The sequence below is a fragment of the Schistocerca americana genome, chromosome 7, assembly GCF_021461395.2.
Source record: "Schistocerca americana isolate TAMUIC-IGC-003095 chromosome 7, iqSchAmer2.1, whole genome shotgun sequence".
NCBI lineage: Eukaryota > Metazoa > Arthropoda > Insecta > Orthoptera > Acrididae > Schistocerca > Schistocerca americana.
The window spans coordinates 224536254-224549685 of record NC_060125.1 but is presented as its reverse complement, the minus strand read 5'-3'; the positions used below and the strand labels follow the sequence as shown (position 1 = coordinate 224549685).

Genomic DNA, 13432 nt, shown 5'->3' with positions numbered 1-13432 from the left:
TGACAATCCTGCGACATATACTTTTGCCAACAGTTGAAGAATTACATTCGCGGATTACAGAAGTGCCCGGTTCTCATCGCATAGTAAATGCAAATCACAAGTAGAAGTGACGCAACTAAAAACAGTCCTTGGTACATCGCCAGTGGCATGTTCCAGCTTTCGACAAAATACTTAGACATGCGTGGCTTGCCACGAAATTATCGCCAAATCGCGACGCATTTAGCAACGTTGACGTTGGTACTTTTGTTAGTGACATCACGCTAAAAAAGCTAGACTGTCGCTGTGTGCATTGAATGTTTTTATGACAGACACCGCCTTGGGGAATGTACTGGTTCTCGTGAAATATAAAAGTGAAAATCAAAACAAAAATTGAAATACTATAATTGATACATTTTTAATCTTCAAATACTGTCAGGATTATAGCGATATATAAAATGTCAGCTGAATTTGTAGATTAAAATACTATAATTGATACGTTTTTCATTTTCAAATACTGGTAATGTCGTAACATTATACAAGATTCGTGACTATAAAATTTATTTTTAATAAGATTTCAAATGCTTACTTCTTTTCTTAATAATTACATGGCATTTGCAACAAAAAATAAGAAAGATACATGAGACTGGATTTGAACGCGGCCGCAAAAATTCTAGACGATGCTCTTACCCAGTATCTATCGACTCATTGCATTTGTTACAGCGCAAGCGGCCTGATGAATTGGTGTCGAAAATTTGACTATCATTTTCCCGAAAATTAATTGATATCTGTACTTCAGAGCAAAATAGGTGACCTTCTGAAGATAGTGACCTATGGCTTTATCTATATCAGTTACATGAGATCAAGTGAAGTGACAGCACATATGCGGCGTTTTGCACCGCGCCTGCGTCCGCTGTTGGATAGCGGCTGAGCATCGTACTCACCCACAGAACGGCTGGTCCGGAGCGCAGCTGTGGGTAGTCCACTTGGTCCGCGCTGGGTTGCCGCCGACCGGCCGCCTGGCCACGCTGTGACTGCTGTTGAGGCTGCGGCCCCGGGAGTGCGCATGCGCCGCTTCGCCCGCCCCGCTGCCTTTCTGCTAGGGTGGGGAGCCGAGAGCGCACATCTGCAGTGCTCGTGCGGTGCGCCACCCCACCCCCCCCATCCTCCCCACACACACAAACACGCGCAGCCGCGTGCGTCAAGAGCGTGACAGTACACAAAATAGATCAAGGTACGCGTCAGCATACGTCAGTCAAGTCAGTTTTCACTAACTGGAGCCACAAATGGTTGTTTAGGCAACAGTCTCCCTCCAGAATGTGGATCGGGAACTCGAGTTACTACAATGACTTACGTAGTGTGCCTTGATTGTATTTTTCGAAATTTATTCGCTGACTGCGAATTTCTCGATATTAGTTACGGATCTTCTACTGAATTACCCAGTAGTGGGATACGAAAATTGTGCCCGACCGTGACTCGAATCGGGATTTCCCGTTTATCGCGAGCGGCCGCCATAACCACTTGGGCTATCCGTTGCACGTTCCCCGGGTCGAGCCAAACCTTCAAAAACTGGTACACCTGGCTAATATCGTGTAGGGCCACCACGAGCACGCAGAAGTGCCGCAACACGACTTGCCATGGACTCGACTAATGTCTGAAGTAGTGCTGGAGGGAACTGACGCCATGAATCCTGCAGCGCTGTCCATAAATCGTAAGAGTACGACAGGGTGGTGATCTCTTCTGAACAGCACATTGCAAGGCATCCCAGGTATGCTGAATAATGTCTATGTCTTGGGGAGTTTGGGGGCCAGCGGAAGGGTTTCAACTCAGATGAGTGTTCCTGGAGCCACTCTGTAGCAATTCTGGACGTGTGGGGTGTTGCATTGTCATGCTAGAATAGCCCAAGCCCGTCGGAATGCACAATGGTTATGAATGGATGCAGATGATCAGACAGGATGCTTAACGTACGTGTCACTTGTCAAGAGACGTATCTAGACTTATCACCGGTCCCATATCACTCAAACTGCGCACGCCCCACACCATTACAGAGCCTCCACCAACTAGAACACTCCCCTGTTCATATGCACATTCATGGATTCACGAGGTTGTCTCCATACCCGTACGCATCCATCTGCTCGATACATATTGAAACGAGACTCCTCCAACCAGGCAACATGTTTCCTCTCATCAACAGTCCATTTTCGGCGTTGACGGGTCCAGGCGAGGCGTAAAGCTTTGTTTCTTGCTGTCATCAAGAAAACATGACTCGGCCCATATCGATGATGTTTCGTTGAATGCTTCGCAGCCTTGAAATCTACAGCAATTTGCGGAAAGCTTGCACTTCCGTCACGTTGAACGATACTTTTCAGCCGGCCGGTGTGCCCGTGTGGTTCTAGGCGCTTCAGTCTGGAACCGCGTGACCGCTACGGTCGCAGGTTCGAATCCTGCCTCGGGACATGGATGTGTGTGATGTCCTTAGGTTAGTTAGGTTTAAGTAGTTCTAAATTGTAGGGGACTGATGACCACAGACGTTAAGTCCCATAGTGCTCAGAGCCATTTGAACCATTTTTGATACTTTTCAGTCGTCGTTGGTCCCGTTATTGCAGGATCTTTTTCCGGCCGCAGCGAAGTCGGAGATTTGACGCTTTACCGGATTCGTGATATTCACGGTACATTCATGAAATGGTCGTGTGGGAAAATCCCCACTTCATACCTACCTCGGAGAAGCTCTGTCCCATCGCTCGTGCGCCGACTATAACACCACGTCCCAACTCACTTAAATCTTGATGACCTGCCATTGTAGCAGCAGTATCCGATCTAACAACTGCGACAGACACTTGTTGTGTTATATAGGCGTAGCCGACCGCAGCACCGTATTCTGCTTGTTTACGTATCTCTGTATTTGAGGACACTTGCCTATACCATTTTCTTTGGCGCTTCAATGTATGTCATACTTTCTACATCCTCCCCTACATTCGTCACCTAATACTCCCAACATTATTTGGATTCCCACAACAGGGAGAATGAGACAATGAAGAACCGAGGTCAGTGTTGTTACCGTCGTGTGCCCGCACAGGCTTAGAAAGGCTGAAAGAACAGACACTACTGACGAGCCACACCTGTACGAAATACTCTGAAATTTATTCGCTCACTGTGAATTCTATGGTATTAGGCAAAAATTTGTGCCGGACCGGAACTCGAACCCGAATTTGCCGCTTATCGTGAACGGTCGCCACAACTACCTAATATAGCTGAAATCATGGAATTCGCAGTCAGCGAATAAATTTCGAAATATTTCGTACAGCTGTAGATCGTGAACAGTGTCTTTTGTTTGCCTCTCATGTACATACTGAACGTATTTATTACTGCAGGACTAGAAACTTGGCAGTTTGTTTGTTTGTTTGTTTGTTTGTTTAGTTCTTTCCTTCTTTCGTCTATTTTGTCCTAATCTGCAAAGGAGTCTTATTTATTTGTGTTGACTGGCACTAAAAACGCCACCCATAATAAATGATGTGTAATTACCTATTTAATCAAAGTATAGCCATTTATCCTTTATTTCTAGATGGGATATTATTGGTATGTTATGGACTTCGCTTTGTGAGCTAACACTGAAATGTCTGAAGATTATTTAACTAGCCTTAATGTCTTTTCGCAACATGAAAAAAAGAACTTCTCACTGGATGTGAGGCAATAAGGTTTTCCCGCTCTTGTAAAAACTTATTTTTGTACCTTGTGTTCTTCCTCTTTAAGTCATATGAATTTTTATGATTTTTCTGTGATTAATCAGATTTCTGTAGTAAACATACCATTGAGCGGGGACGTTACTGCAAAAGCTGCTGTTGTGGTGGAAGATGGTTGCAATATGCATTACATTGCAGAAATGTTGAGAACTACACTTTCCACGATTTACCACTTTCCACGATTTACAAGTCGTAAAAAGGTTCATGGAAACTGCTGGCTATAAAAGAAAATCAGGATCAGGTCCGAGAACATGACATCGACAAGAGATGACTACCTCCTACGATTTCAGGTTCTCCACAACCGTCACACTGCCACCGCTTGGAGCACGAAATCGACCCCCACCAAGTTCGAGGGATCAATGTTACTCAGAAAATCGTCCGAAGAAGAGTGGAAGAAGCCAATCTTCAAATCAGAAGATATGTTGCGGAACCAGAACTCACCGGAAAGCATCTCAGAGGACGACTGTATTTCACAAGCGAATATCGCGGCTGGATAGTGCAACAATGACAGCAAGTAGTGTTCACCCACGAGTCGCGTGATTTGGCCTGTGATCACCTGATGTTAGATATAGTGTTTGAAAAAACCCTGGGGAAAGCTATTCGCCTCGCCAATTCTCAACCAGGACGTCTTCTCAGTGTGGGTCTATGATGGCGTGGGCAGGAATCACTAGTACTGCAGGGTTGGATTTGGTCTTCGTGGAACATGCGAGCCTTACAGTTAGCACATCGGTATGCGGAAGAAATCCTTTTGGAGCGTTTTGTGCCTTTCGCTGCAGTTATTGGTGATGGCTTTACACAAAAGCTTTGCAGTTCGTGGCAAGATACTGTGAGCATTGGGCAAGAATCCTTGGATGAATGTAGTTCATACTATGACTTCGCCTGCTTGAATCCCTGATTTGAATCCTCTCGATCATTTATGGGACTGCCAGGGGAGAAGGGCCCTTCAGCACTATCCAGAGACCTTACAGGATCTACGGGAGGCGCTCCTTGAAGAATGGGAGATGTTTCTTCTAGAGCACGGGGCCTATAAGGTTGGATGCCCTTATTAGTGCAAGAGGAGGTAATATGCTGTTTTGAAGATACTGTACGAAGAGAGTTCTGTGAAGTATAGAAAATCAAAGCAGAGGTGCATTACCTTTATGATCTCCCTCAGAATTTGCTTGAACCTTGAATCTATTCATGTTGTTTCCAAATTTCAGGCGTAATCCCCCCCTCCGCTGTCCATTCTGACATGCTTTCTTCGAATCACCTCAGGCGAGTGCCGTAATTATTGTTTCAACGAGGCCATTCCCAATTCTCTCCAGATTTCACCCATCCTCCACATATCATGTCCCTCACCCTCTTTGCCCCTGAATGCTGGCCCAACAGGAGTAGCGCTCAGCCGCTAAACCTAATGTTCTCGTTTCTTTCTCAGAGTTGTTACTCGGTGTCAGTTTATGCCGCACCAGTGTGAAAACCTCGAAACTGGTTTACCGCAAAGAGATAACTGTGAAAATGCAGAGAATGGGTTAAGTACGAAAATGCGATGCGGAACAATGGGGAACATTACGTACGTTTTGGGAATTATTTTGTAGCTCATGTGAAAATTCTAACACTGGGTTTCTTATTTTGACAGTGTTAATGACGTCGTCCTAAAACCAAACTGTTGGTCTTACTCAGTATTCCTTGGTATGTGGAAGTTGTTGAGAAGATCTGTTTACGCAGAAAGTTCTCAGCCATTTTTTTCCTTCGTATTCTTTTGACATTTGTTCCCTTGACGTTGTTCACTACGTTACATTAAATATGAACTGATACTGTACAAACAGAATTGTTCTTTATACCCATACACCTGCCATTTATGCGAAAACGCATACTGACTCAACTTATTTTTTCAGATGTACCTCCTTGCTATCTTTCATCGTCTCTGGGAGAAAGTACCGACTAGCGTTGGTTGCGGACACCATACTATATTCTCCGGCCGCCGATTACATCTTCCAACAACGACGTAGAACATCAGTGGTTTTCTCTCGGAAGTTTTGATACCCCAACAGATAAAACTATTTTCACTCTTCCACTTTCTAAGCATGTTTACTATTAAAGGCGCTACTATACCTCAAACACCGTTAATGTGCAATCTGCAGTGATATGGCTAGAAAATGTACAGTCCTCGTGCCTACTTTCAGCTTCTTCTGGGACTTTCCGTGTTTATTCGTATTCTTGCATTGAAATGTGTAGGGTTGAATAACGTTTAAGTTGTGGTGTCTATTTTCATTCACGCTGAAGAGTGAAGCACATGTTCTTCGCGCATTGTTTTGTTCATAGTCGCTGATTTCTTTGTTCGGTGTATGGCTCCTTTAGCACTGGTATGAGAGGGGAAAGTCTGGTCTAAATCTGTCTTTGCACACTAATTCATCGTTTGTTATAGCCACTGCATTTAAACGTCTTGTAACTACATTCCTGTCGCACGCGGGCTAGTGACTGCGAATGTTAAGGAAATGACGTATGACTACACCGATGAAAATGGAAAGTGTTATACCTTGAACACGAGTTCGATATTTCATCAACCATTGTGAGAATGTTCATCGCATAATGGGTATTCGATGATTCGAAACCGTATTCGCTGTGGGATGTGAACAAATAGTCTCCGAATGTCACCTTGAGGAATTTCTTTCCATGCCTGGAGCAGATTGCTGGAATATGATATGAAAACATACGTCGTCCAATCGCGAGTGATAAATCTGGTGCTTGGGAGGCTACGCGAGGATCTGTACATTCCTTGAGGCAATTATGGTGTAAACTACAGTATGGGATCGTCCATTAACCTTCTAGGATGTGCTATTTGGTACCGTTGTCATGAGGGCCTGGCGACAGGGTTGACTATCGTTGGCACATACTGACGAGCATTCAGCCTACCAGTAACATCAGTCCTGTTATCATATCCAGTTGACCCCGATAACATTATAGATGGGGGATGTGTCTCGAGAGAATCTCTGCTTCTTGTGACATTTCACCAGGTGGTCTACGGACCAGTTTGCGTCGATCTGACCGCCACAAACAGAAGCGGGACTCGTCGCTGAACACCACTCCATATCCCAGTTATCGCTGTCTCTACGCCATGCAAACACTCTGTTTTCTGTGATAAGGTGTCAGCGGTATACTACGCATGGCAACTCAAAATATCAGCCAAGATTCCAGTAATTTCTTCCACACTGTTTGTGGTGACACACTGCCTGTAACCTTTGGCCATATTTCCTCTGTTTTCTTCTGTCAATTCGTCTGGGCCAGTACAATTCTATGACTTCTTCATTCTGTAGTTTTTCTGATCGTTACAAAACCGAAGGCGGCTCTTCGGTACAGATCCGAGTCAAAAGTCTGAATCAGAGGCTCAGATGTTTCTGCGTCCGTATAGGCTGCAGGTTCGCAGACTTGCATCATGGGGTGAAGAGGCGGCAGCATCTACTTGATAGATCTGGCGTCCACCACCAACAGTCGTAGCGGACGGTGTGTGGTGTGGAATGAGCGGTTTTATAGGTTAGGTCTCGAGAAAGTTCAATCAGTGGTGCAGTCACAAAGGGAGCAGGTCAAACACAGGACAAAGGTAGAGATAGAAAACGGGTGTTATAGATTTAAACTGTCGTAGCTGTGTGAGGAAAGGGCCAGAGCTCAAAGCGCCCATAGGCAGCACTGAAGCACAAATCGGAATAGGTACCGCAAGCTGGCTAATGAGTTCAGCCTAAGTTTATACCAAGGACATAAAGGTACACGAACAGGTCAGACTAAATCCGTCGTTGGTGATGGCGTGTTTGATGCTGTTAGAAGTATTTAACGTTGTAGTGAAATTAAAGTAGAAAGCAGTTACTGATTAGTTTGGTAGAAGTTATACAAAATGAATTAAGAACTGATTTCTTTTACCGAGCCCGGACTCAGATGAATTAGTTATTGTAAGATTCAAGGAAAATTTGGTGTCATTTAGAATAGATATCCGACTCGTACAATTATATTACTGTTAATTTCAATCTATCCTCGATATGTTGTCAAAAACGCACATTTACAGGCGGTTCTAGACTTAAAGCATAACTCGAAATTGTAGTAAATGCTTTCTGCCAGAATTATATTGAACGTTTACTTCAGGAGCCCACACGAAATGAAAATATTTGCCCAAGTTGCTTGTCCGCTAAGAGGTCTAGTACGCTATCGCAATGAGAGGGAGTAATGACAGGTACAGGAATTAGTGAGCTCAAGGTCGTTTTAGCGAAATTCAGTACAATAACATTAAAATCCACCAAAAATAAACGCAATTAGCGTATTTAAAAAAGCATATAAAATTACTACCCCCCCATGAACCATGGACCTTGCCGTTGCTGGGGAGGCTTGCGTGCCTCAGCGATACAAATAGCCATACCGTAGGTGCAACCACAACGGAGGGGTATCTGTGGAGAGGCCAGACAAACGTGTGGTTCCTGAAGAGGGGCAGCAGCCTTTTCAGTAGTTGCAGGGGCAACAGTCTGGATGATTGACTGATCTGGCCTTGTAACAATAACCAATGGTACTGCGAACGGCTGAAAGCAAGGGGAAACTACGGCCGTAATTTTTCCCGAGGGCATGCAGCTTTACTGTATGATTAAATGATGATGGCGTCCTCTTGGGTAAAGTATTCCGGAGGTAATATAGTCCCCCATTCGGATCTCCGGGCGGGGACTACTCAAGAGGATGTCGTTATCAGGAGAAAGAAAACTGGCGTTCTACGAATCGGAGCGTGGAATGTCAGATCCCTTACTCGGGCAGGTAGGTTAGAAAATTTAAAAAGGGAAATGGATAGGTTAAAGTTAGATACAGTGGGAATTAGTGAAGTTCGGTGGCAGGAGGAACAAGACTTCTGGTCAGGTGACTACAGGGTTATAAACACAAAATCAAATAGGGGTAATGCAACATTAGGTTTAATAATGAATAGGAAAATAGGAATGCGGGTAAGGTATTACAAACAGCATAGTGAACGCATTATTGTGGCCAAGATAGATACGAAGCCCACGCCTACTACAGTAGTAAAAGTTTATATGCCAACTAGCTCTGCAGATGACGAAGAAATTGAAGAAATGTATGATCAAATAAAAGAAATAATTCAGATAGTGAAGGGTGACGAAAATTTAATAGTCATTGGTGACTGGAATTCGGTAGTAGGAAAAGGAAGAGAAGGAAACATAGTAGGTGAATATGGATGGGGGGTAAGAAATGAAAGAGGAAGCCGCCTGATAGAATTTTGCACAGAGTACAACTTAATCATAGCTAACACTTGGTTCAAGAATCGTAAAAGAAGGCTGTATACATGGAAGAAGCATGGAGATACTGACAGGTTTCACATAGATTATATAATGGTAAGACAGAGATTTAGGAACCAGGTTTTAAATTGTAAGACATTTCCAGGGGCAGATGTGGACTCTGACCACAATCTATTGGTTATGACCTGTAGATTAAAACTGAAGAAACTGCAAAAAGGTGGGAATTTAAGGAGATGGGACCTGGATAAACTAAAAGAACCAGAGGTTGTACAGAGTTTCAGGGAGAGCATAAGGGAGCAATTGACAGGAATGGGGGAAAGAAATACAGTAGAAGAAGAATGGGTAGCTTTGAGGGATGAAGTAGTGAAGGCAGCAGAGGATCAAGTAGGTAAAAAGACAAGGGCTAGTAGAAATCCTTTGGTAACAGAAGAAATATTGAATTTAATTGATGAAAGGAGAAAATCTAAAAATGCAGTAAATGAAGCAGGCAAAATGGAATACAGACGTCTCAAAAATGAAATCGACAGGAAGTGCAAAATGGCTAAGCAGGGATGGCTAGAGGACAAATGTAAGGATGTAGAGGCTTATCTCACTAGGGGTAAGATGGATACTGCCTACATGAAAAGTAAAGAGACCTTTGGAGAAAATAGAACCACTTGTGTGAACATCAAGAGCTCAGATGGAAACCCAGTTCCAAGCAAAGAAGGGAAAGCAGAAAGGTGGAAGGAGTATATAGAGGGTCTATACAAGGGCGATGTACTTGAGGACATTATTATGGAAATGGCAGAGGATGTAGATGAAGATGAAATGGGAGATACGATACTGCGTGAAGAGTTTTACAGAGCACTGAAAGACCTGAGTCGAAACAAGGCCCTCGGAGTAGACAACATTCCATTGGAACTACTGACGGCCTTGGGAGAGCCAGTCCTGACAAAACTCTACCATCTGGTGAGCAAGATGTATCAGACAGGCGGAATACCCTCAGACTTCAAGAAGAATATAATAATTACAATCCCAAAGAAAGCAGGTGTTGACAGATGTGAAAATTACCGAACTATCAGTTTAATAAGTCACAGCTGCAAAATACTAACGTGAATTCTTTACAGACGAATGGAAAAGCTGGTAGAAGCCGACCTCGGGGAAGATCAGTTTGGATTCCGTAGAAATGTTGGAACACGTGAGGCAATACTGACCTTACGATTTATCTTAGAAGAAAGATTAAGGAAAGGCAAACCTACGTTTCTAGCATTTGTAGACTTAGAAAAAGCTTTTGACAATGTTGACTGGAATACTCTCTTTCAAATTCTGAAGGTGGCAGGGGTAAAATACAGGGAGCGAAAGGCTATTTACAATTTGTACAGAAACCAGATGGCAGTTATAAGAGTCAAGGGGTATGAAAGGGAAGCATTGGTTGGAAAGGGAGAGAGAGAGGGTTGTAGTCTCTCCCCGATGTTATTCAATCTGTATATTGAGCAAGCAGTAGAGGAAACAAAAGAAAAGTTCGGAGTAGGTATTAAAATCCATGGAGAAGAAATAAAAACTCTGAGGTTCGCCGATGAGATTGTAATTCTGTCAGAGACAGCAAAGGACTTGGAAGAGCAGTTGAATGGAATGGATGGTGTCTTGAAAGGAGGATATAAGATGAACATCAACAAAAGCAAAACGAGGATAATGGAATGTAGTCGAATTAAGTCGGGTGATGCTGAGGGAATTAGATTGGGAAATGAGACACTTAAAGTAGTAAAGGAGTTTTGCTATTTGGGGAGCAAAACAACTGATGATGGTCGAAGTAGAGAGGATATAAAATGTAGACTGGCAATGGCAAGGAAAGCGTTTCTGAAGAAGAGAAAATTGTTAACATCGAGTATAGATTTAAGTGTCAGGAAGTCATTTCTGAAAGTATTTGTATGGAGTGTATCCATGTATGGAAGTGAAACATGGACGATAAATAGTTTGGACAAGAAGAGAATAGAAGCTTTCGAAATGTGGTGCTACAGAAGAATGCTGAAGATTAGATGGGTAGATCAGATAACTAATGAGGAAGTATTGAATAGGATTGAGGAGAAGAGAAGTTTGTGGCACAACTTGACCAGAAGAAGAGATCGGTTGGTAGGACATGTTCTGAGGCATCAAGGGATCACCAATTTAGTATTGGAGGGCAGCGTGGAGGGTAAAAATCGTAGAGGGAGACCAAGAGATGAATACACTAAGCAGATTCAGAAGGATGTAGGTTGCGGTAGGTACTGGGAGATGAAGCAGCTTGCACAGGATAGAGTAACATGGAGAGCTGCATCAAACCAGTCTCAGGACTGAAGACCACAACAACAACAACAACAACAACAACAACAACAACATAAAATTAGTTTGTCGCCTTTCTAAGAGACAGTCTGTGTTTCCTCCATGAATAACTATGTAAGTGTCGATCAAGTATTGCTCAAATTCATAGGAATACCGTTGACGGCAATTGAGAATTTTGTGCCTCGTAAATTATTAAGAAATGAAATATATCCCTCATTTACTTAAAATAGGTCAGGACACGGTTGCAGAAAAAACGAAAAGAGCTTGCCATATTTTTTTTAACATTCTCGAAATCAAATGTTGATGGTGTTGAGACGGCAACCAGCCACAAATTTATTTTAACCGTTACCGGTTTCGAATCATTACGATTCATCGTCAGACGGCTGTCATGCTTTCATTACAACATGTGCTGCGTTTTTTACTGAATAGTTATCCTAAAATATAAATAATACATAATTATAAGCACGTCACAAAGATGGTTGAGTTAAAGATTTGTGACTCACGTGAAATGTCGGTTTGGAGTACTTGTTTCCATAGTCTTCGTCTAGCAGACAACGTTTTTAGTTTTCGCCACATTCACATCATTGCACACACAAACTTGCATTATTGAGCGAATCAGATTTGTCACTAAATGCATTTCCACCACATTTCTATCGTTGCACAAATCTGGAGCGCTCAATTATGCAAGTTTATGTGTGCAATGATGTGAAAGCGGCGAAAACTACAAACGTTGTCTGCTGTATGGAAACTATGAAAACAAGTACTCCAAACCGACATTTCACTTGAGTCACATCCCAATGCAAATCTGTAACCCAACCATCTTTGTGACGTGCTTATAATTATGTATTATTAGAATAACTAACCAGTAAAAAACGCAGCACATGTTGTAATGAAAGCATAAAAAGCCGGCTGACGATGAATCGTAATGATTCGAAACTGGTAACGGTACCCTTTGAATAAAGGAACTTAAAATAAATTTGTGGCTGGTTGCTGTCTCAACACCATCAACATTTGTCTTCAAATAACAGCCACGGTCTCCAACCATGTCATCATTTCATAAAATCCCATATTCTCCAAGATTGGGACGGTTTGCGGATGCTCGAAACTTAGGGCAAACTTCAATACGAGATGCTTCTAATAGTTTCCAGAATAAAACTCCGTCTCGAAATTTGGCAGATAATCCATATAGATTCTAGTCATATGTTAATGGCAAGACGCAATCAATGCCTTCACTGGGTGATAGAAGTGGTAATGTTACCGACGACAGGGCCACTTCAACGGAGCTGCTAAACTAGGATTTTAGAAATGCTTTCACCGATGAAGATTCAGAATATTTAAATCAAGCATAACTGCCAACGTGAGTAATTTAGAGACAGACACCCTTTCTGCAGTGAAGCAACTTAAGTCACTTAACGAAGGCAAGATTGGCAGTCCAGATTGTATACCAGTTATGTTCCATTCAGAGTATGCTGATGAAATAGCTCCATTTTTAACAATAATATATAACCACGTGCTCGCCGAAAGATCCGTACCTTAAGACTGCAAAGTTTCACTGTTCACACCAATACACTGCAAAAGGAACAGAAGTAATTCACTAAATTGTAGACAAACGTCATTGACATTGATTTTTAGTAGGTGTGTGGAATATATAATGTTCCGGCATTGTGAAATACCTCGAAGACGACGATCTGTTGTCACATAACCAGCACAGACTCAGAAAACATCGTGCTTATCAAATACAATTGGCTTTTTATTCTCATGAAGTAATGAATGCTATCGATATGGTTTCAACTAGATACCACATTTCTATATTTCCAGAAGGCTTTAGACAACGTTCCTCGCAAGCAGCTTGTAATCAAATTGAGTGCCGATGGAGTATCGTGGGAAAACCAGAAAAGAGGAGAAACGAAGCATTTTAGATGTGGTTCTGTAGAACGCTATTGAAAATGAGGTGAACCGATAAGAAACGAGGAGGTTCTTCGCAGAAACGGCGAAGACATCCATTAAGACATGGGAGAATAAGTTTTATGGTACCAGAGGGAGCTGAAGAAGGTGAAAACCTTGAGGGATACAGATACTGGAATACATCCAACGAATACTTGAGGTCGTAGGGTGCAAGTGCTACTCAGACATGAAGAGGTCGGTACGAGAGAGGAATTTGTG

The 13432-nt window shown here is 42.7% G+C and overlaps 2 protein-coding genes across 2 annotated transcripts in view; one reads left to right on the top strand and one right to left on the bottom strand.

Annotated features, from left to right (window-relative positions):
- LOC124622261 overlaps positions 1 to 1024 on the bottom strand; it is a 117115-nt gene extending 116091 nt beyond the window's left edge. Inside the window, exon 1 of the mRNA XM_047147923.1 lies at positions 921 to 1024. The gene's annotated coding sequence lies outside the window, so the exon portion shown is untranslated. The remainder of the gene's footprint in view (positions 1 to 920) is intronic.
- LOC124622260 (centrosomal protein of 135 kDa) overlaps positions 1 to 13432 on the top strand; it is a 362362-nt gene that overhangs the window by 245883 nt on the left and 103047 nt on the right. The gene's annotated exons all lie outside the window — the stretch shown is intronic.